The 23,215-nt window shown below is 42.8% G+C and overlaps 1 protein-coding gene across 3 annotated transcripts in view; it reads left to right on the top strand.

Annotated features, from left to right (window-relative positions):
• Positions 1-23,215, top strand: part of LOC137619286 (germ cell nuclear acidic protein-like) — a 128,098-nt gene that overhangs the window by 4,764 nt on the left and 100,119 nt on the right. For all 3 annotated transcript variants that reach the window (XR_011039889.1, XM_068349451.1, XM_068349452.1), the window contains exon 2: positions 14,568-14,714. The gene's annotated coding sequence lies outside the window, so the exon portion shown is untranslated. The remainder of the gene's footprint in view (positions 1-14,567; positions 14,715-23,215) is intronic.

Here is a 23,215-nt window from a genome sequence, read left to right as displayed (position 1 = left end):
CGCGGATTCATGACTTCGTAGACTTTTTTCATTAAATACGGCATCCGATTTCATCAGCAAACCACTATTTTTGGGGGAAACATCATTTTATTCTCGAAACTTGCTACTCTTTGAATAGTTAATTGCACATTAAGAAAGCGTGTACTTTTCTTTTTAAATTTCGGGTGTGTTTTAAAAATCGAGTATTGTTGACTTCTTTTTGTTTTACTTTTGGCTGTGATCAGATCAGCTGATGTCTAGCTTCCGCTCTCAAGAATATGCGCGGTACGAATACATTAACAAAGAATTATTTACTGTACACCATTTCTTAACTAATTCAAACCATCTATACAGTTAATATTACATAAGCACCAATGTGTTATAACCTATCATATTTATTAATTAGTACATTTAACCCTGGATAGGTACGGTCCTCGGACACCCCTTTAAGGGTATACTCGGACGCGAACGACCCCGACGCCAAAAAAAATTCTTGAAAAATCAGTTTTTGCAGTAACCTCCTTTTTTCTTTTGCCAAAAAAAACTTCAATGAATGCTTAAAACAACTGTAAAGATAAATACTACTCATCTGCAGAAAAACTATTTATTATAAATATTTTAAAAAATTAAGTAGAAAAAAAAAAGACCTGACATAAAAATTCATAAAAAAAAAGTTTATACATATATACACAAATCCTTTTAGGAATTGATTCTTGAATGTTTAGGACACATCTTGATGTATTTTGGATGAAGTCAGACCCATGGAGGTGAAGATCTGAAATGAGAAAAAAAGGGTAACTTTTTTTGGCCTAAAAAAATTGTCCAAATTTCATGAATTTTTTTGGGTACCCAAATGAAATAGGAAGTGGCTAATTTTTTTAGGGAATAAACATATGTTATCCTAAAATAGAAATATGTAAAAAAATCTTCATTATTTTGTAAATTACATTTATATCAGGGGCCATATCTAAAGGTAATTTTTTGAGTACTTGGAAATTTCGTAAAAAAATACATATATTTAATATATAATATGATATTTATGCAGATAAAAATATACCAAAATATCACAAATTCTATAGGGAACAAGAATATATATAGATAGGGCAGCTTACGCTTCGGATATGTCCACAAAATGGCCGCCAACCACACTGACTCAGACTCCCTAATCTGCCACTTGAAATGTAGGAAGGGTATGTCAATTTCAAGGTGTTATTTACTAATCTAATTATTATTGGATATGCATAAAAATTGTATGGTGGGTTGCTGGATAATTGTCGATTATTTTACGCCTATAAAATTAAAATTCTGACCCAAAAAATTTTTTTTGAAGGGAAATAAAATCGAAAAAAAAAATGTAAAACAATATTTTAGCTAAAAAAATTTGATGATATTCAATCAAAAAAAAAGTAAACAAAATTTTCCGACAAATAAACATCTAGAGGAATCATTACTCTGTGATAGTTCCTTAGTACGTAGTAATTTTGAAAGAATTGGGAAAAAAAGAAAAAATGGCAATCACCGGAAAATCGAACACATACCTATATATACGCCATATCTGGCTAAAAAAAAGATAGGCATGGGTAGCCAGATCATCTAGAAACACTTTCCAACACTATAAAAATATAAGTTTTGCGACACTACTTGCCAATTCCTTACGGTAACATGACTAAGCAAAAAAATGCAAAACAAATAAAAAGGGGCACTCGTGGAAAAATGGCCATTCTAATATACGGCATTTCAGAAAAAAAAATATCAGCCACGTGCTAGGCAAACCATCAAGGCATATTTTCCGACAAATAAACATATAAATGAAATATTACTCTGTGATAGTTCCTTAGTACGTAGTAATTTTGAAAGAAATGGGAAAAAACGAAAAAATGGCAATCACAGGAAAATCGAACACATACCTATATATACGCCATATCTGGCTAAAAAAAAAATAGGCATGGGTAGCCAGATCATCTAGAAACACTTTCTAACACTATAAAAATATAAGTTTTGCGACACTACTTGCCAATTCCTTACGGTAACATGACTAAGCAAAAAAATGCAAAACAAATAAAAAGGGGCACTCGCGGAAAAATGCCCAACATTCTAATATACGGCATCTCAGATAAAAAAAAAAGACATGCACGTGTTAGCCCAACCATCAAGGCACACTTTCTAACACATAAACATGAAAAAAAAATGAATAATATACGGCAATTCCTTACTACGTAGTAATTTTTACAAATATTGAAAAAAAAACAGAAATTGGTAACCGCAGTTAAATACCCAATATACCAATAACTACGTCGTATCTGACAAAAACAAAGTCATGCATGGGTAGCCAGATCATCTAGACACACTTTCCAACATTAAAAAAGCAAAAGTTTTACGACACTATTTCGCAATATCTTACGGAAAAATGACTTGGCAAAAAAATTAAAAAAAATTAAAAAGGGACACTCGCGGTAAAATGCCCGACATTCTAATATACGACATCTCAGATAAAAAAAAAGACATGCACGTGTTAGCCCAACCATCAAGGCACACTTTCTAACACATAAACATGAAAAAAAAATGAATAATATACGGCAATTCCTTACTACGTAGTAATTTTTACAAATATTGAAAAAAAAACAGAAATTGGTAACCGCAGTTAAATACCCAATATACCAATAACTACGTCGTATCTGACAAAAACAAAGTCATGCATGGGTAGCCAGATCATCTAGACACACTTTCCAACACTAAACAAGCAAAAGTTTTACGACACTATTTGGCAATATCTTACGGAAAAATGACTTGGCAAAAAAATGAAAAAAAATGAAAAAGGGGCACTCGCGGTAAAATGGTCCTCGTGGTGATGAACGACATTTTAACTAAAAAAAAAAACATGCACATGGTAGCCAAACAATCCACCAAGACTTTCCACAACTGATAACCTATACAAGTTGCACCATTCTACGACAATTTCATAATACGTAATAACTTTGATAATTATGCAAACTACCTCAGAAGGGTAAACTCGGACGCGAACGACCCCGACGCGTCTCAGAAATCGGGGAAGGAGTACAGCTACAGCAATGCACATCTGGACACTACTAGAGCGTGTAGGGGAGACACCTCCTGCAGGTCAATCACCCACAAATTCAGTCACAGGGGTGAGTCACGTGAGAAAAACCTGTTTTTTTTTGACGCTCGGGGTCGCAAACGACCCACCGTACCTATCCAGGGTTAAAACCATTCTCTCTCTCTCTCTCTCTCTCTCTCTCTCTCTCTCTCTCTCTCTCTCTCTCTCTCTCTCTCTCTGTGTCACATCGAACGTAATAGTGGTAACTTAATTTTTCGATGACTTTAAAAATGGCCTAGTACTTTCGTCTTCTTTTACCTTTTTTGCATATGGTGAGGTGGGTACAAGTTGACTTATAACTGAAGTTAGGAAAAGTATTTTGGATATGGAAAGAAAAATTATCTTTCGTAACAGTTTAAAATTATCGTAAATTATCATTCTGTCATTAGCGGCAGTTTGCTATTGTGGATTAAACGCATAAGGAAAAAAAAAAGATTCGGTGGAAGGGGTATGAATAGACCACTTAAAGAGATAAGGGAAGGGGGTAGGAAAATATTAACCGACAACCCGCTTGTGCAAACTTTCAATACGTTTGGGTTCGTGATTGGTTAATGGGAAAACAACGGAGTCTAGAAGGTAAACATGAATGTACTAGAATGGGAAACTTGTCCAGAGCAAGTATTTATGTGAAATCCGGGTGTGGCACGGTAATAACAAAATGAATAAAAGTAATATAGGAAGATAAAATGGAATGAATGATAAATACTATTCAATGGGAATATAAAATGAGGTGATTTTATAAGGTATCGGATAATAAAAGGAGTAATACTGGGGTCAGTCGTAATATGTATACGAGGGTACAGTAATACCTCGTTACTCGACCATAATCCGTTCGGGATCGGTGTTCGACCACCGATTTGTTTTTTCCCATAAGAAATAATGGTATTTATTTCTATTCATTCGTACACATTCCAAAATGCCCAAAATATTAATAAAACAGCAATAATTTAAATGTGTACGAAATTAGTCGGAAAATCCTATAAAACAATTTTAAACCATTTACTGTACCTCTGAGGAGCAGTTCGATGGCATACAGGAATGGATGTGGAGAGGATGGAAGGGGGAGTTTACTGCTTGGAAGGAGTAACCGGCCAACTGCATTTCTTTAATAAATATAAGGAGCAACTTTTCTATTTCCTCAATTACTTGTGGCCTTTGCTTACTAATTGCTGTCACTCCCTGTGCAACATTAGCTTTCTTTATCACTTCCTTATTTTTCAAAAAGGTCAAAATGGTCGACTTCATCATGCCATACTTTGAGGCTAGATCAGACACTCATACACCATTCTCGTATTTCGCAATAATTTCCTTCTTCAACTCGATCGTTGTTCTCACTGTTTTCCTCTTATCCTTCCCCTTATCACTAACTTTCTTGGGGCCCTTTATTATCTGCAAAAAAAGCAATAAAACCCACTAAATCACAATAAATTCTCAACACATGTTGTCGGACTGACGATCTCTCTTGAAATGATGCTACCCGCCCAGGCGAGAGTAGCCGAGATGGCCGCTCATCTCACTCGGCCACGCGTTCGGCTGTGTTCGAGTTCCGATTTTTTGTTCGAACACCGCAGCAAAAGTTACTTGAATTTTTTGGTCGAACTCCGATTTGTTCTAATTTAGAGTCTTTCGACTACCGAGGTATCACTGTATTACATAAAAGGAATGGTATTGTTGAACTGGATCAAGTAATAGACTTGAATAAAGTTGGTGAACAAGACGATTAGTTACATTTCACGGATAGAGAGGAAGAAATCCTATTGGTGGAGAAGGAGCCTCTGCACAGGGAGGCGGGAAACCTGCTATGTACAAATGAACGAACAGGAGCGACCACAACCGGCAAGTAGAGTGAAAAAAAATAAATGAAAAACTCTGCTAATGTTTGCATGTTACGCTAACATTGCCACAGCTCTACATCACACATTGGCAGCTGTGGTTACCGTTTTTTTTCATGAAACATAGCCTTTGCAACTGCTCCTCCAAAGTTTATCCAGTTATACTGATTAGACTTTTCCTCCGTTTATTATACATCCATGAAGGTAATGTATAGAGAAGAAAAGGTATGTTTAACGATTATATATCGTTTCCCCAGTATGTTTTCCCCACCCAAAACCCTGAGTTCCCACTGGGGGCCCCCCATTATTGTAGGATATAGATATATATATATATTTCTAAAACTATTCATTTGCGACGGGAACGAGTGTCATTTTCGAAGAGCGTAATTTTTTCTATAGGAAATAGTAGTTTTTTCCTAGGTTACATTAACCTGTAATACAGTGAAATAATACCGGATGTTCTTGGTTGCGATGAAATTAAACTAAATTCGGTGAAATAACATTATTGACTTCAGGAACACATATTTCCTGTTCAAAAAGGTTTTACCCTAAATCTAATGGCTTTTTGTTGCCACGTGGACTCGCTTCGCTTGCAGAAAAATAAAAACATCCAGCTCCGTATGTACTGGCAAGCGGTAATGTTGAGCTGCGCACACTAACATCAATATAACTCTAATAATGAACTACATTAAACCTAAAGTAAAAATTAATGACTTAATTTATGATTGGGACGTCGAAGGTTGGGATCATCGGGGTCTTCTGGCACCAGCTGCTCTGTCGGAGGTAGTGGAGGGTAGAGGCGACTGGCAGCAAGGAATTAGTGATGTAACAAAGTGTGCTTTGGGTAGTGGTAAGTAAAAAAACCTCAAAAAATATTGCCTGAAATATTTAGGTTTAATTACAGGTCTCTTGACCCATTCCTTCTTCCCTCCATAGGCATTTTATGTTCTGGGTATGAGTGTCTGGATCTTATTGGGTCAATGAAATTTTTTTGTTTTGTTTTGGTAATCAATTTCAGAAATCTTGTTGTATGCAGCCAGTCAATCTCAACCACTGTCCCCTCACCACCAATCGCCACTTGATTGTCCAAGAAGTATGCTGGTACCTCCGAACAGAAGCTTCTCCAGTCCATGCTGGTTGTAGAGGATACAGTGAACCCTCGCTACTTCGCGGTTCGACCATCGCGGATTCACCACTTAGCGGATTTTTTCCATAACCCATATATATACAGTAATATATATATATATATATATATATATATATATATATATATATATATATATATATATATATATATATATATATATATATATATATATATATATGTATGCATGTATTTATGTATATATGTAGGTATGTATATGTGTATACATATAAATATATATATATATATATATATATATATATATATATATATATATATATATATATATATATATATATATATATATATATATATATATATATATATATATGTATATATATATATATATATATATATATATATATATATATATATATATATATCTAAAGTAGGAAGATGTGATATAGTTCTAAGGGAGAAGTATGGGAAATATGTCTGGGTAATAAGCAAAGCTCTACCTCCAGTTTGTTTCTTCATTATGATCAGAGATAAATGTAAACAAAACATTGGTTGCCATTTTTTATCGTGCTTTTTAGCGTGTTTAGGAAATGCATGATATAAAATCACCTTTAATATTTGTGCCTGTTTTAGTTTAGGGTACTGTAGTACATGCATTAAGTGTTCTGTAAATTAAAGGGTAGTTTGTTAACAGAACTACGTACAAGGGAAGGTTTTAAAAGTCTGAATATACATTTTTAAATATTTAACTTAGCCGGTGAATATATAGCTGCAACTCTGTTGCTCGACAGACAAACTGTACAGAATAAAACTCGCCAGCGATCGCTATACAGGTTGCGGGTGTGCCCAACAGCGCCATCTGTCGGCCAGATACCAAGCTCTATGTAAACAAAGACTCAATTTTCTCTCTGTCGACGTGTCGACAAGACGTACTTTACTCGCTGTTGAAACCTGGAGTTTTTCCCATCATCTTTGGTGAAGTACTATATTCTGGTTTGAGCTTTCGCAGTGCAGGTGTTTTATCTTCATCTAAAATCTTGAACTCGTTTTGGATAGATTTATTTTTTGGTGACAAAGAGAGTAGGGACTTTCTCTGACTTTTAAATGGCCGACCCTTACCTTAGACGGAAGTGTGTTTAGGCTTTTAGTAATTATCTTATCACGTTATAAATTAATTATAGATTTTCCTCTTCGATTAACTTTCCATTTACAATAAACATAAAAAATAAATTTTAATGTTTTGTTTATATGCGACCTTTCCTGAGAGTAGGCGGTCCTAACTTGGAGACCGAAGTTAATCAACGTTGAGCCTTTTATATCGTAAATAGCTTTTAAAGAGCTAAGGATTTAAAACTTTTTAAATGAAATATTTTATGAAAGATTTCTTTGAATAGTCTTCGTACTGTTTTCAAAGATGAACTAACGTTTAGTTTATTTATGCTACGCAGTTGTTGACGTTCAGGACGTTCAACATACGCTCTATGAGAGAGTGTATCACGGTTTCACTTTGCAGAAAGAGTAAATCGATTCTGACGTTTTGTTCATTCTTTCTAAGCTTAAATGTTTTAAATTCTATTTTAAAGGAACTTTTTAATTGAAAAACCTTTCAGTTTTTTCCTTTGGTCAAATAACATGTTTTTTTTGACGAAATGTAATTGGGCTCTTCTCTTAGGTGCGAAATCAAGAGAGGAAGAGAGATAGAGACGGAGGGAGAGAGAGGAGAGAAAACATTCCGTTCAAGCGGGTAACGTTGTTCTCGAGTTACTCTCGTCCCTAGTCTCTGTACGGGGAGTAAGGATAAAACGTTTTTAGTTTTTTATTCTCGTCCCCAGGCTATGTGCGGTGAGAGATTGAAAACGTAGTTTATATGATCTAGTGTTTAGTCTCTTCCCCAGCCACTGAATTTTTTATCTTAAAATATGTTTTCTGTTTTTTGCTGGTATTAATGAGCTTGCATTATACGACTGATTTCGCAATTACTACCTTTTGATAAAGGGTAGAATTGCGTGCTTCAGGTAGAAATCAGTAAAAGTTTCGATTTCAGTGAAATAAGTGCAAAACAGAAAATTGAAGTGATAAAGTGATATTGCGCAAAGTGTTACAGTGTTGCGTCCGAGGGTTCGTCTGTTCGTGCCTGTCGTTCACCTAGTCCGGGACCTCTTGCAAGCTCCCAAACAGGGGAGAAGTAATGTCGAATGACTTATGGGTTCGAGAGGCCTTGATCAACGAACAGACGTTTCCCTCTATGGTATCGGGTGTATCTTACCAAGATCTCCCCTACCATAAGACGAGAGAGACGTTTTTTCTCCTCGTCATCCGAAGGCTTTTCGCATAAGAAACCTGTCACAAGGTTTCGAAGCCCTTAAGCGAAAGCCAGTCCTTTCAGGACAGGTCCAGCGTCCTGGTTACAGCCATTAGGACAGCTCTGACCCTATGCAGTCATCGGATAACTGCTCGCCGCCTAACTAAAGCGTAACACAGACTCCGAGAGTCTTTTTTGTTGGCAAAGTGTTGCGGTCACAGACGTTACCCTCGTCTCTTACCACAACCATTTCCGTTGATCCTTAATGGGTTGTACGGCAAGACATGCAGAATATGCTTGCCTCCCTTATGGAAGACTATTCTGCCGATTAGTCCGTTGAGTCTAGCCGTTTATCTCATCGATATCCTGGCTCTCAGCCAACCTAACGTTCCTTTGTGCTTCCTGTTGACGTTGGCGTAGCTAAGTCACGTCAGTCAGGTTGTTTAGAACCACACTCGATGCGGTCTCGTGTGGATTTTCAGCCGCATTTGGACGTTAGGCCACTTGCTGATGCTCCTGTTGACGTTCAAGACGTTTGCTAACAATCGGAGTTGACTTGTTTTGACGCGGTGCGTCAACCTCCGCATTCCAGAGTTGTTTTGACTGCTCAGTCTAGGCAGTCAAAGCAGTCTCGAGTGGACGCTGTGCGTCCTCACGCACCTGTTGTGGTTGACAGTTCAGTTGTTGACTGTTCACAGACTGTCAGGCAGTTACATGACATTGCGTCCTGGTCCACTACTAATGCACCAGTGAGTGTGGACTCTGCTTGTAAAGCATTGCCACCACGGTAGGTCTCTCCCTTGCTTGAGACTCAGCTTTTATCGGACAAGGTTCCTGTAGATGAGGAAGTTGCTGTTCCCCCTCCTACTGATATTCCCTTGAGGACTCTGTCAGATGGAGAGGAGCCTAAAGCTGCTTAGCCCTCTATGGACTTTAATTAAATCATGATGATTTTTTTTTTTTAAGGATCTTTGTCCGGATCTTTTTGTAACTGCTGCTCCTCGTTCTCCTAAACGTCAGAGCTTACACTAGGCCTAGCTACTTCGAAGCCGTTGTTTATAAGCTAGTTCTCTCTCGCTCTCCTAGGAAGCTTTACGTTTGCTTGGCGACTGGTTTATCACCAGGAGGAGTTTGGGGGATACAGCCTTTGCTTTCCCTTCTTTTAAACTGGCTTGTAGAGCGAGAGTCTGATATGACACGAGAGAAGTTCTCGGCTTGGGAGTTCATGCCTCTGCCCAGATAGACTTCTCAAATCTCGTAGACTCTCCCTGGCGCCTGGCCAGGAGACGCTCCAAGTTTTTTACAGGTCAACTTCACAACTGTTTTCGAGCCTTTGAAGTTTTGCTGTACAATTATGTCATGCATAAACAAGGCTTTCAGGGATGGAAAGCGGTACCGCCTCAGTCGCTAACCCCGTCTGTTGCCGCACCTGCTCCCGTAGACCCTAAATGGGCTTTGCTGCAAACATTGCAGTCCAAGCTTGCGTCCTTGATAGAGGACTTTAATGCGGAGAAGGTTGCTGCCGAACCTTCTGGCCAACAACCTTCCAACCGGTCGGTTGTGCGTCCTGTTGACGCTGAGGTAACCTTCTCGCGTCTGCCAGTTGAGGTGGTTCCTCCACCGATGCGACCCAGTGTGGGTTGCCGGCCGCACGTTGACGTTAAGCGACGCTCGGAGGTGGTTGTTGACGTTCAGGACGTTCAACAACCAGCAGAGGTGACTTGTTTTGACGCAGTGCGTCAACCTCAGCAACCCGGTATGGTGTTGACTGCACAACCCAGACGGTCTAGACAGTCTCGGGTGGACGCTGTGCTTCCTCGCGCACCCATGGTAGTTGACAGTTCACAGACTGTGCAGCAGTTCCATGATGTTGCGTCCGGCTCCGTCACGCATGCACCAGTGCGACCGGACTCTGCGAGCCAGACGTTGCCCACTCCGTTGCCGTTTCCTCATCAGTTTTCGGATGAGGAACTATATGATGAGGACGTTGCTGAACAACAAGACGATCAGCCCCCAGAATAGATCAAGCCCTGCTATCCATCCAGAAGATGCTGAAGAAGGAACGTTGCTCAGTCAGGCTGTGGATGAGTCTGGTAGGGACGCTGTCATACGTGGAACATTTTGTGTCACTAGGAAGACTACACCTCCGTCCTCTTCAATACCATCTAGCTTTTCACTGGAAAAAGGACTAGACGCTAGAAGCGGTCTCGATCCCGATTTCCGAAAAGATAAAGTCTTGTCTGACTTGGTGGAAGGACAATATCAACCTTAGAGAGGGTCTTCCCCTGGCTGTTCAGACTCCCAACCACGTTCTCTTCTCGGACGCATCGGACGTGAGCTGGGGCGCGACACTAGACGGTCGGGAATGCTCAGGACTGTGGAACTCGAGTCAGAGGAGCATGCATATCAACTGCAAGGAGCTTTTGGCAGTACATCTGGCCTTGAAAAGCTTCAAGTCTCTCCTTTGAGGCAAAGTGGTGGAAGTAAACTCAGACAACACCACGGCCTTGGCGTACATCTCCAAACAAGGAGGTACCCACTCACTGACGTTGTACGAGATCGCAAGGGACCTGCTCATCTGGTCAAAAGGTCAAGACATCTCCCTAGTAACGAGGTTCATCCTAGGCAACTTGAATGTCATAGCAGATTGTCTCAGTCGGAAAGGGCAAGTAATTCCAACAGAATGGACCCTCCACAAGGATGTGTGCAAGAGACTTTGGGCCACTTGGGGCCAACCAACCATAGATCTCTTTGCAACCTCGCTGACCAAGAGGCTTCCAATCTATTGCTCCCCAGTCCCGGACCCAGCAGCAATACATATAGATGCCTTCCTCCTAGATTGGTCACATCTGGATCTCTACGCATTCCCACCGTTCAAGATTGTCAACAAGGTACTGCAGAAGTTCGCCTCTCACGAAGGGACAAGGTTGACGTTAGTTGCTTCGCTCTGGCCCGCGAGAGAATGGTTCACCGAAGTACTTCGATGGCTAGTAGACATTCCCAGAAGTCTTCCTCTAAGGGTGGACCTTCTACGTCAGCCTCACGTAAAGAAGGTACACCAAGCCTCCTCGCTCTTCGTCTGACTGCCTTCAGACTATCGAAAGACTCTCGAGAGCTAGAGGCTTTTCGAAGGAGGCAGCCAGTGCGATTGCTAGAGCAAGGAGAGCATCCACCATTAGAGTCTACCAATCGAAGTGGGAAGTCTTCCGAGACTGGTGCAAGTCAGTTCTGTATCCTCGACCAGTACCTCTGTAGCTCAAATAGCTGATTTTCTCTTATACCTGAGAAAAGGACAATCCCTTTCAGCTCCCACTATCAAGGGCTACAGAAGCATGTTGGCATCGGTCTTCCGGCATAGAGGCTTAGATCTTTCCAACAATAAAGATCTTCAAGACCTCCTTAAGTCTTTTGAGACCACCAAGGAGCGTCGTTTGGCTACCCCTGGTTGGAATTTAGACGTGGTACTAAGATTCTTCATGTCAGACAGGTTTGAGCCACTACAATCAGCCTCCCTGAAAGATCTCACTCTAAAGACTCTTTTCCTGGTATGCTTAGCCTCAGCTAAAAGAGTCAGTGAGATTCATGCCTTCAGCAAGAACATCGGATTTTCGTCAGAAAAAGCCACCTGTTCGCTACAACTTGGTTTTCTAGCCAAAAATGTGCTGCCCTCTCGGCCTTGGCCTAAGTCTTTCGATATTCCCAGCTTATCGGAGATTGTAGGCAATGAACTAGAAAGAGTCTTATGCCCTGTGAGAGCTCTTAAGTTCTATTTAAAGCGTACCAAACCTTTACGAGGCCAATCTGAAGCTTTATGGTGTTCAGTTAAGAAACCATCTTTGCCTATGTCAAAGAATGCTTTATCATTCTTTATAAGACTGTTAATAAGAGAAGCTCATTCACATCTGAGTGAGGAAGACCGAGCTTTGCTTAAGGTGAAGACGCACGAAGTTAGAGCTGTTGCAACTTCCGTGGCCTTTGAGCAAAATAGATCTCTGCGAAGTATAATGGACGCAACCTATTGGAGAAGCAAGTCAGTGTTCGCGTCTTTTTATCTAAAGGATGTCCAGTCTCTTTACGAGGACTGCTACACACTGGGACCATTCGTAGCAGCGAGTGCAGTAGTGGGTGAGGGCTCAACCACTACAATTCCCTAATTCCATATCCTTTTAATCTTTCTCTTGAAAATGTTTTTTAATGTTGTTTTTATGGGTTGTCCGGAAGGCTAAGAAGCCTTTCGCATCCTGGTTGATTTGGCGGGTGGTCAAAGTCATTTCTTGAGAGCGCCTAGATTAGGGGTTTGATGAGGTCCTGTTGTATGGGTTGCAACCCTTGATACTTCTGCTCCTAGGGGTCGATCAGCATCCTAAGAGGATCACGAGGCTCCGTAAGGAAGACGTACTTATAAGGCAGAGTAATCGTTCAAGTCGACTTCCTTACCAGGTACCTATTTATTTTGTTTTTGTTATTTTGATAACTTCTAAAATGAAATAAAAACTCTTAGCTCATAAAATGTAAACATATATTACTTGTCTCTACCCACCATCCTGGGTGTGAATCAGCTATATATTCACCGGCTAAGTTAAATATTTAAAAATGATATTTTAATTATAAAATAAATTTTTGAATATACTTACCCGGTGAATATATAAATTAAATGACCCTCCCTTCCTCCCCAATAGAGACACAGTGGGACGAGGAGAAAATTGAGTCTTTGTTTACATAGAACTTGGTATCTGGCTGACAGATGGCACTGTTGGGCACACCCGCAACCTGTATAGCGATCGCTGGCGAGTTTTTTTCTGTACAGTTTGTCTGTCGAGCAACAGAGTTGCAGCTATATATTCACCGGGTAAGTATATTCAAAAATTTATTTTATAATTAAAATATCATGTTGAATAAATAGGTAAGTATGGTGTCATTACTTCGCGGATTTTCACCTATCGCGGCCGCGACTGGAACCTATCTACCGCGATAAACGAGGGTTCACTGTATGTCAATACCCTCAATGACACTATCGTGGTCTCAGTGTTTTGATAAAAAATGATTAGCAAACAAAATTAACTTCCTCGGGGGGAGACGGCTTCTTTCTAGAAATGTACGCATATAGGCACTAACTGTATAATTACATCTGTGTTTCTTCTTGGTCTTGGCAATTTTAATTTCAGTGTTACAATAATACAGGTGTTTATCTTCCCTGTATGCTAACCAGGAACGACACTTTGAGCACTGTAACTTTTGGGCTATCACGTTATGTTCTTTAAGAAAAGTAATAAATTACATCTGGTGTGCCATAATAATCTTCATGAAACTTCATTATGGCTTTAAAGTAAGAATGATTACAACCACTACACGTTTGTATAGGAAGTCCCATAATAGAAGACGAAAGGAGTAAAATACAAACAAAGGCTCAACACGGACAATCGTTTTACGGGGAAAAAGGCTTGAGAAGGGACTGGTGGGAGCACTTGAAGAGTTAAGGAAAGAGGGTGGGGAAATATTAACCCCCTTTGGAAACTTTCCATCGTATGGGCACGTGATTGGTTAATGGAAACAGAACAGAGTCTACAGATTAAGCTTGAATGAACTTGCATGGGAGACTTGTCGAGAGTAAGTATTTATGTGAAATCTTCTATAAGGAAAAGTTTGTTTTTACTAGGAAACATTACCCTGACGGTAAGTACAGTTATACCCGCAAAACTACTTTTGCAAATTCTCATTTATGGAGGAAGTTGGAATGCGATGACCTACATAGGAAAGCTACTGATGGAACTTAATTTGCTCAAATGGGAATATCTTGATATGTGACAACCAAGAAGCTTCAGGTAATAAGGATGGTGGGAGCTACATTAGCCCATAGGAGATCTGTATTCAAGAGTGATATGATATATTGGGGGGCATTGTTAGCAAACCTAACCTAGGGTGCTGGGTCTTGTTGCAAGACTTTCATAACCCCCTCATTGATGCTTCAGTCTAACCTAGCATAGATACTTCTGTTATGTTCTGTCCTCTTCCAACCTATTCTGGTCTTATAACTATGATTGTCATCTTCACAACTTCTTTTTTTTAGCCAAAAAGTGAAAGTAAAATTTGTCTTATTCTCAGAAAATGGAAAAAGATCTTTGACACTTTTGAAATTACTTACCTTTTATGCAGTCTTAGTTTCAGAGCTTCTGTATTTCCAAGTGCAATGTCCTTTCATTAACGCAGAGCAGTTTTGATGCTAATTAATCTTTGCAGAATCCAGTTGTTCATCAAAGCATAGAAGAAGAGTAACAAAGCTCTGGAACTATTTTAAGAAGCTTATGTTCTTTGAATGGAACTATATTGCACCATCTATGACTGTCTAAAGCCAGAAGTATAAGAAACACCATCACAAAGTCTGTGGTAAGTACAATTTTACCAAATTGAATTATAGATTTGAAATTCATACACAGTACAGCATATCTTTGGTTTATACTGTACTGTGATACCCTGTTGGAATTTTTCTATTTGCATCAATTAATAGAAAGTAGTGGCCAATATATTGTATTATGTTATGTATTTGTAATTTTGCTTTTGTTCTTAAATGTTTACAAACCGTCGTCCTTTAAGGACGGCCTATGGCTTGGAATATTGGAAATTCACATTACTGCATTTAGCCTATGGCTTAAAGAACTTCTATATATTTTGTTTCAAATACAGTAGTTTTTTAATGAAAACAATTTGTTTGTTCTGACACTCAATACAAACCCTTTTGCTATTTACAGGGAATATGCTTTCAAAGAAGCTGGAAACTAGCCATAAGATTTTTATCAAGGTATAACCACCCATCTCTAGTTAGCAGGGGAGGGGTTAGCTTGTAGACCAGCTCTCAAACTCACGGTTCAAATCTTGTCACTCGTGTTTTTGGCTCAAAACTAAACAGACTTTTACTTTTTTCCATCTTTTACTCTTTTAAGGAGTACTTGGTTGTTCCTACACTAAATACAAACACTCATTCTTTACTATAGGAGATATTCTAGCGCGAGCTGGAAAATGCGGAAGAAAAACGTTAACAAGGTCGTTAACGACCGGACAGGTAATTACCCACCTGACAGTGGTGGGGGACCGCTGGTCGGTAGCTGCTGTTTACCTTCAATCAAATTCTAGCCGTCGCAGTGGTAACACCACTGCTCCTGCTTTATTATCGTGACAAGGGAGACTTCTGTTTTCCCATTGCTCTAGCCCTTCGGGTTCTCGCAACACAAACTCTAAGGGCACGCACGTTCACGCTGAGCCTTCGGTTCTCGCAACACAACCTCTAGGGGCACGCACGATCACGCTGAACCTTCGGGTTCTCGTGACACAAGTCATCAAGAGTGTTACTCTTAGGTCAGTTTGTCTTTGAACTCTTGTCACACGGAGTGTTCGCGTACGCCCATCCAACACTACGCCCATAACAATCAGGAGTTTTACTCTTATGGCAGAGTCTTCAGACCCCAGTCACGCAGGTGTTCGCACACAATTAGCGCTACACACGCGAATCTCCGATCATACACTCGCGGGGTCAATCCCTCGCTCCCGTGTTTCAGACAGGACAACCTCCCTAATGAGTTAAGGATTTCGAGTCTCTCGGAAACCTCGAAAGAAGATGCAGGGGTTCGCCCCTTCTTCTCTTCGGTTGAGAGCAGAAGGGAAAAGGGAAACATGTTAGAGAGGCTAAAAGAAAACACCCAGATAGCAGCGACGTAGAATGCGATGCCGAGGGCTTCGGCTGCTCTGTTCGTTATCCTGCGCTTCATGTGGCAGCTCATGAGCTGCCCATGTTACGAGGTAACACTCGTCAACCTGCAACTTGATCAGCTTATTGGGAAACTTAGATTGCTGACAGGAGGTTCGCCTCCAGGGATTAGAGATCCTTCCCTTACGAGGGAGTGATAACCTTCCTCGGAATTGGACTGCGTGAAAGATCCATCCCCCTTTCGAGGGAAAGCTTCCCCACTTCAGACAGTCAGCAACCTTCCCTCCTTTGTAAGGAGCTGCGAACAGCTCAATGAGTTTTACCTCTGCTATCTCGTCCCCGTAGACTGTGCTTTTTCCCCAGGAGCTGGGGAAAAGCAAGTCTACGGCTTATGCCTCTTTCGGGGGGAACTTCTCCCTGGGTGTATGCTTGGCTCAGGCGATGTCCTTCATTGGGAGGACTTCTTTCTCGTTCACGATAGGAGATTTTTACGCCTACGTTTTTTTCGTAAAACTGGGAGAAAACTTGCCTTAGGCGATACCTTCCTTCAGAAGATCTCTCTCGTTCGCGAGAGAGAAATTATTACGCCTTCGCTTTTTTCCCATAGAAATTGGGGGAAAGCTTGTCTTAGGCAATGTTCTCCTTCGGGAGAACTTCTCTGTCGTTCGCGAGAGAGAGATTATTACGCCTTCGTTTTTTTTCCCATAGAACTGGGGGAAGCTTGTCTTAGGCCAAGTCCCCCTTCGGGAATACTCCTTTCTCGTTCACGAGAGGGAGATTTTTACGCCTACGTTTTTTCCCTAGAACTAGGAGAAAACTTGTCTTAAGCGACGTCCTCCTTCGGGAGAACTTCTTTCTCGTCCCTGAGAGAGATTATTACACCTATGCTTTTTTTCCCAAAGATCTGGGAGAAAGTTTGCTTCAGGCGATGTCCTCCTTCGGGAGGACTTCTCCCTCGTTTGCGAGAGAGAAATTATTAAACCTACGCTTTTCCCCATAGAGAGGGGAGAAATCTTGCCTTTGGCAATCCTTCCTTCGGGAAGACTTTTCCCTCGTTGAGAGAGAAAAGTTAATACGCCTACGCTTTTCCCCATATGGAGAACCTTCCCACCAATCACGAGAAGAAACTTGTCGGAGTTTACTGATCTACGTTCCTCCCTCTTACGCTTTTTGGTTCTCCTCCAGGGGCGGAGCGAGAGCCTTGTATTAAGCGACTTTCTCCTTCGGGAGAACAAATCTACCCTGCGGAGGAGTTATTTTCATCCTTGACGTTCTCCCCCTCGTGCTGGTAGGAGACGTCTTTTTGATCCTACTGGTTCCCCTTACGTTGACCCCGCGAGGTCTCATGACGATTACCCTTTCGCCAGGTGTGATCGGGAGCTTTTAAACTTTTGTCATGTTTATCCTACAGGTTCTCATGACATTAGGAGTCCTTCGGGCCTCTGTCGTGTTGGACTTTCGAGTTCACACGACTTGGAACCTTCGAGTTTAAGCTATGCGGAGTAGTCGGGCTCTCGTAACAATTAGCACAGAGTGTCCGTGCACGCGCGCAATTAGCGCTATGCATGCGATCATCGTCATTAAGAGTTTACTCTTATGACAGAGCCTTCCGACTCTTGTCAGCGGTCTTCGCCATTAACTCCAGACACTCCGACTTCTACCATTATTACCCTTTCGATAAGAAAGATACAAGGGGTAAGATATAAGGCTTGTCTGCTACTCGTGTCTCCACTTTTTCCTGTAATAACACGCGAGGAATTATCGCAGCCTGAGGATTCCTCATTGTTGCTGCCGTCGAGGGACTTAGAAGCCTCCTATTTAAGGATTCTAAGATCTATGTGTTATATCTCATGCCTCGGCGATTTGCATCTGTCTCCTCGACCCTTTGACTCTCCAGCCTTAGACAGGCTATGTATTGACAGTCTAGGGTTCGAGTCCCGCCCAGACTCGTTAGAGCCTTCAGTGCCTACAACCTTACCATCCTTGTAAGCTAAGGTTGGGGGGAGCCTATAGATCCATCTGCTGAGTCTTCAGCAGCCACTGCCTAACCTTCCCTGGTCCTAGCTGGGATGGAGAGGAGGCTTGGTCGTTGACCATATATGGTCAGTCTCTAGGACATTGTCCTAACGGCTAGTGCAATGTCACTGTCCCTCGCCTCTGCCTTTCTTGAGCAACCTTTAAACCTGGTCTGTTCTCCGAGCTCAGTGACGTCAACCTTCTCCTCTGATCTTAGATCCCCTCACGGCGAGGCTCACGCCAGACTAATCCTCGAAGAGACAATCAACTCTTCCAGGCTCTTCTCAGTCACAGAAGCCTCGGCAAGGGAAGTGACTTCAATGTCCCTTCTGGCTTGACACGTGGTCTGATACAAACGGCTACTTTGGGAGCCACGAGGGCTTGTCAAACCAAAACTCTAGGCAGACCCTACAAGAAGTCATAACTGCTGGGGCTAAAACAATGGACTTCTTAACTTCTACAACAGCAACAATGTGAAGCATTTGGATCCTCAAAAGGAAGGATCAGTAGTTCCCAGACTTCCTTTTGTACCTCAGTGAGGAAAGCTTCTCTCAGTGTCGGTGATTTAGGGGTATCGCACAGCCTTGAACCTCATCTGTAGACGGAGAAGGGGTTGACCTCTCCGCCTCAGTAGACATCACCTTGGTTGTTTCGGTGTTGAAGTGATCTTGCCCCCCCCCCCCCCCTTGAGATTAGAACATCTCCTTGAGACGTGTCTTACGTTCGCTGAAGGGTCTGCCCTATGTGCCCTTAAGGGCCTCAGACTACTCTCTGAACCTTAAGACCGTCTTCCTCGTACCTCTGTCCGCTAAAAGGGTCAGTGAGCTACATGGTCTATCTTACGTCACTCATTCTAAGAGATGGAAGGGGGGGCGAGTGTCTCGCAACTTCGTACCGGGCTTTGTGGCTTGACTCATAATCCTTCATCTACCGATGGGAGATTTCAAGAATTTCCACTCTCAATGGGTAACACAGGATGCAGTCCAGTCGTTACTATGCCCAGTCAGGGCGTCAAAGAAATATCTGAGGCGCACCAGACTTTTTCAGACCACGTCTCTGTCATCTCTTCCTTGTACCAACACGGTAAAGAAGAGAATCTCTCGCAACGCCATCTCTTTCTGACTCAAGAAAGTTATTGCGAGGACTTTTCATGGAGACCCAGAGGCAGCACAGCACAGAGCCCATCAAGTTAGGGGAGTGGCTGCCTCTCTGGTGTTTAAGAGAATTTTCTCAGTCTCCCAAGTCTTAAGTGTTGGGGTCTGGAAACGCCAATCTACATTCACTGCTCACTATTTGAGCGATGTGACACATAGATCTCTAGACACCCTGTTTATAGGGCCTATTGTGACAGGTCAACAGATGCTGTTACTACCTTATGCCCTTTCAGGGGACAGTAACCATTGGTTGAGGATTCTGGGTTACACTAGGTTTTAAGATGGACATCCATCGATCTTCGTCTCCTCCCCCACATCTGGTGATCCTAGACTGTATCCAGTTTCAGCTGGACTCGCCAATGGAAATAAGGTATGATACTCATCTGATTCCTCTCACAGAGTATAAGTTATACTCGTGGTCACGAGGTTTCCCCTTGGCAAGGTCGGGGGAATCCTAAGTTTGAAGGGGTCCGAGTCGAATGTTCCTGACCCACTTCATCCTGAAACATTTGTTTCCATGAAGTTGCAAACCTTCAGTCGTACTGAGATTCTGGGATCTACAAAGAAAGAAGATACGGAAGATTGTTGCTTCAAAAGAGTCTAGTCTGAGTACTATCTTCCCTAAAGATAGGGAACTCCTTGGCCACCCTGGCCTCAACACTAAGTCTCCTATAGTAAAGAATGAGGGTTTGTATTTAGTGTAGGAACAAATGACAAACTTATAACAGAGTTTGTATTTTTCCTAACATACATACCCGAATTCTTCACACAAATCTTCCCTCCATCACCGCCCCCCCAGGATAGTCCTAACTAGAATCCGATTGAAGGTAAACAGCAGCTACCGACCGGCGGTCCCCCACCACTGTCAGGTGGGAAATTACCTGTCCGGTCGTTAACGACCTTGTTAAGGTTTTTCTGCCATATTTTCCAGCTCGCGCTAGAAGATCTATAGTAAAGAATGAGGGTTTGTATGTTAGGGAAAATACAAGCTCTGTTATAAGTTTGTCATGTTTTAGGTGTCTCGTCTTACGTGTTTGTCGCTGCCGTGAAGGGCGCCAATCCGGTACCTCCGTGAGACCGATCATCATTTCCTTTATCCTGCTTGCAGAGGTCTCTTTTGCTCGCAGGACTCTCCTTGTATAGTCAGTCCTCGCTCTTCACAGTGGTTAGGTAACAGAGATAGGCGCGGAGAACGAGAATCCATGAATATTGGCTGCCCTTGGGTGGGATAACTCCTAACCCTACCAACTCACTGCCCATTGCCTATGCGCCTAATATTGATTTGTTCTGTAACTGGAATACAAAGCATGCTATTTAATAGGGGTATTACTTTCGGCATAGCTGAAATGATGAGCCATTAAAATTTAACGAGGGTTTACTACCCACATTGCTAGTTAGCGGGGGTAGAGGAGGGTAGCTTGCCTCACACACACCTGTGCTTGAGCTCACTTTACTTTTGGCTTTGAGCGAGAACGGTTGTTTCCTCTCTCTCTCCTCGCCTATTTTGGACTGCCATTAATTTTTGTCTTTTAACTTACTTTTTCTTATACTAGTAAATATATATATAAACATTCTTAATGTTTATGTATATATTTGTGTATAGAATTGTAGTAAGTTTCCTTTTCAGTGTTTTTGCTGTGTGTGTGATATATGACAATGACACTTGCGTAGTAGCAAGGCCAGCACAGTTCACCTTCGTGGGGAACGGCCTCTCCCTCTCTGGTCCATCGGTCTTCCCGTCGGCATATATCCGTTAACTCGGCCGCCGCAGGGGAATCGTCATCACTTGGACTCTCTTCATTCAACTATTGTCTTCACCTTTTCCTCTTTTCCTACGGGAAACTTGGATTCTGAGCCAAGGGAATGTGACCTTTTAAAGATTGACTACGGTCTCTCTTTTCTCGAGGTCGTTCACCTTTACTACAACAACGTACTATTGCGGAAGCTCCTTTCCCGTGTGCGGGTTAGGTTGCTCTTCCGTTTGTTTGTCTCAATTATTTTTAGTGAAATCTAATTGTATTTTAACTTTTCAGTTGTTCCGTAACTGAAATACAAACCACGCTATTTAATATGGGTAATTACTTTCGGCGTAGCTGAAATGACGAGCCATTAGAATTTAGAATTTTAACGAGGGTTTACCACACCACCGCTAGTTAGGAGGGGGTGGGAAGGGGTAACTTGCCACCCCCCCCCCCTCACACACACCTGTGCTGAGTTCACTTTGCTCTCGGCTCGGGTGCTAGACGGATATGTCCGCTGTCACCCTCGCCTACACAGACAGCCATTAATCTTTGTTTGCTTTTTCTTTTTGACAGAGTGTTTGGAAGTTGGCCTCTGCGATGTGGAAGTGTCCCGGCTTACTTGACCGCCCTTGTGGAACTTTTATGTTGGCGGTCGACACAGATCCACACACCTTATGTCCTTTCTGTAGGGGCCAACGGTGTGATAAAGATAATGTATGTGGTGAGTGCAGGGAGTGGTCTACCTCCCAGTGGGAGAGGTTTTCCCGGCGCTGGAAGAAGAAGTCTAGGCGGGATATTTCTCCTTCAAGGGCTTCCTTGAAGGGAGAAAATCCCAAGGACTCTTCCTCCGTAGCCCAAACCTCCTCTAAAGCTCCCAGTCGATCGGTTTCTTCCGAGAGGCCGTCGAGTGGTAGCGTAGGCTGCATTTCTGTTGATTGATCTCGGGGTTTGGGAGAGGGAGTTGCCTCCCATAGCGAGGCAGCTCCTCCTCCTTCCCGGGGGAGGTTTTAAATATATCATCTAATGTAAATGTTTCTAATAACGATCTGTTGCAGCTTTGGGCTTCCTTGGGGCATCAGGGCTCGCCCTCCAAGGAAACCCTGTTTGACATAATCAGGTTAAGAGCAGCTGTCAAACAGTAGCCGACTTTAGCAGAGGTTGATCCTCTGTCTATTGTCCACGTTGTTGTGGCTGAGGCTTCTGATGAGTTGTTTCAAACCTCTGCTCCTGAAGTTGCTGATGTAGCTGAGGACTTAGTTCCCCCTCCGAACATCCTTCGAGGGAGGAACTAAGTCCAACGGTCTCTCCTGCAGGTGATTCTCTCCCTCAGAGGAGTTCACTGACAGGAGACTCCTCTTCAGAGGACTGCTGATGGTCAGCCTGCTGCCCACAAAGGGCATAGAAGGCGTAAAGCTCGCCTTCCCCTTCGCCGTAGAGGCCTTCCTTCACCTCAAAAGGGTGTTAGGAGGCGCCTCTTCGGTTCGTCATCGCCGCAGTCCGCCGCAGAGGAACCTCGCCGTCGTTCACCGATCGTTCCAGCTGCATCCCTGGACCTCTCCGCAGATCGTTTGCGATTTCCTTCACCTGCCTGACCTGCCGTCGCCGTTCCTGGCCGCTGATGCGCTTTGGGCGCCCACGCATCCTGTTATCAAACGGGCAACAGTCCTTTGGGGGCAAAAGGGACTTTCTCACATTGTGTCAAAGTCCCTTAAGCGCCAGGTATCCCCTGCGCGCCAACGTTCTCCTGCGCGCCTGCGCTCTCCAGCTGCTGTTCCGGAGACAACGCACCAGTGATCACCAGTTCCAGAGACAACTCGCCAGCGCTCACCTGCGCGCCAACGATCTCCTGTGCGCCAGCACTCCACTGCGTGCCCACAATCTCCTGCGCGCCAACGATCTCCTGCGCGCCCACGATCTTCGGATCTGGGCGTAGGAGGGAAGATACCTTCTTCCCCTGCTTTCCAGCGCTCTCCAACGCCCCATCGGACACCACCTGCTCGCCATCCTTCACCTACGCGTCATCGCGCGCAGTCACCAACGTGCACCCTGCGCGTTCTCCAGTTGCCGATGTGCGCCCTCTTGCGCGCCCGCGCGCAAAGGATATATCCCCTGCGCGCGCGCCCAACGTTATCGCCCTCACGGGCTCATCGGGATCTTCGCGCGCGCGCCCAACGTTATCGCCCTCACGGGCTCATCGGGATCTTCGCGCGCGCCCAACGTTATCGTCCTCACGAGCTCATTGGGATCCTGCGCATCCACGCGCGCGCGAGCAAT

The sequence above is a fragment of the Palaemon carinicauda genome, chromosome 25, assembly GCF_036898095.1.
Source record: "Palaemon carinicauda isolate YSFRI2023 chromosome 25, ASM3689809v2, whole genome shotgun sequence".
NCBI lineage: Eukaryota > Metazoa > Arthropoda > Malacostraca > Decapoda > Palaemonidae > Palaemon > Palaemon carinicauda.
The sequence above is the reverse complement of the archived record's forward strand: the minus strand, read 5'-3'. Positions and strand labels throughout refer to the sequence as shown.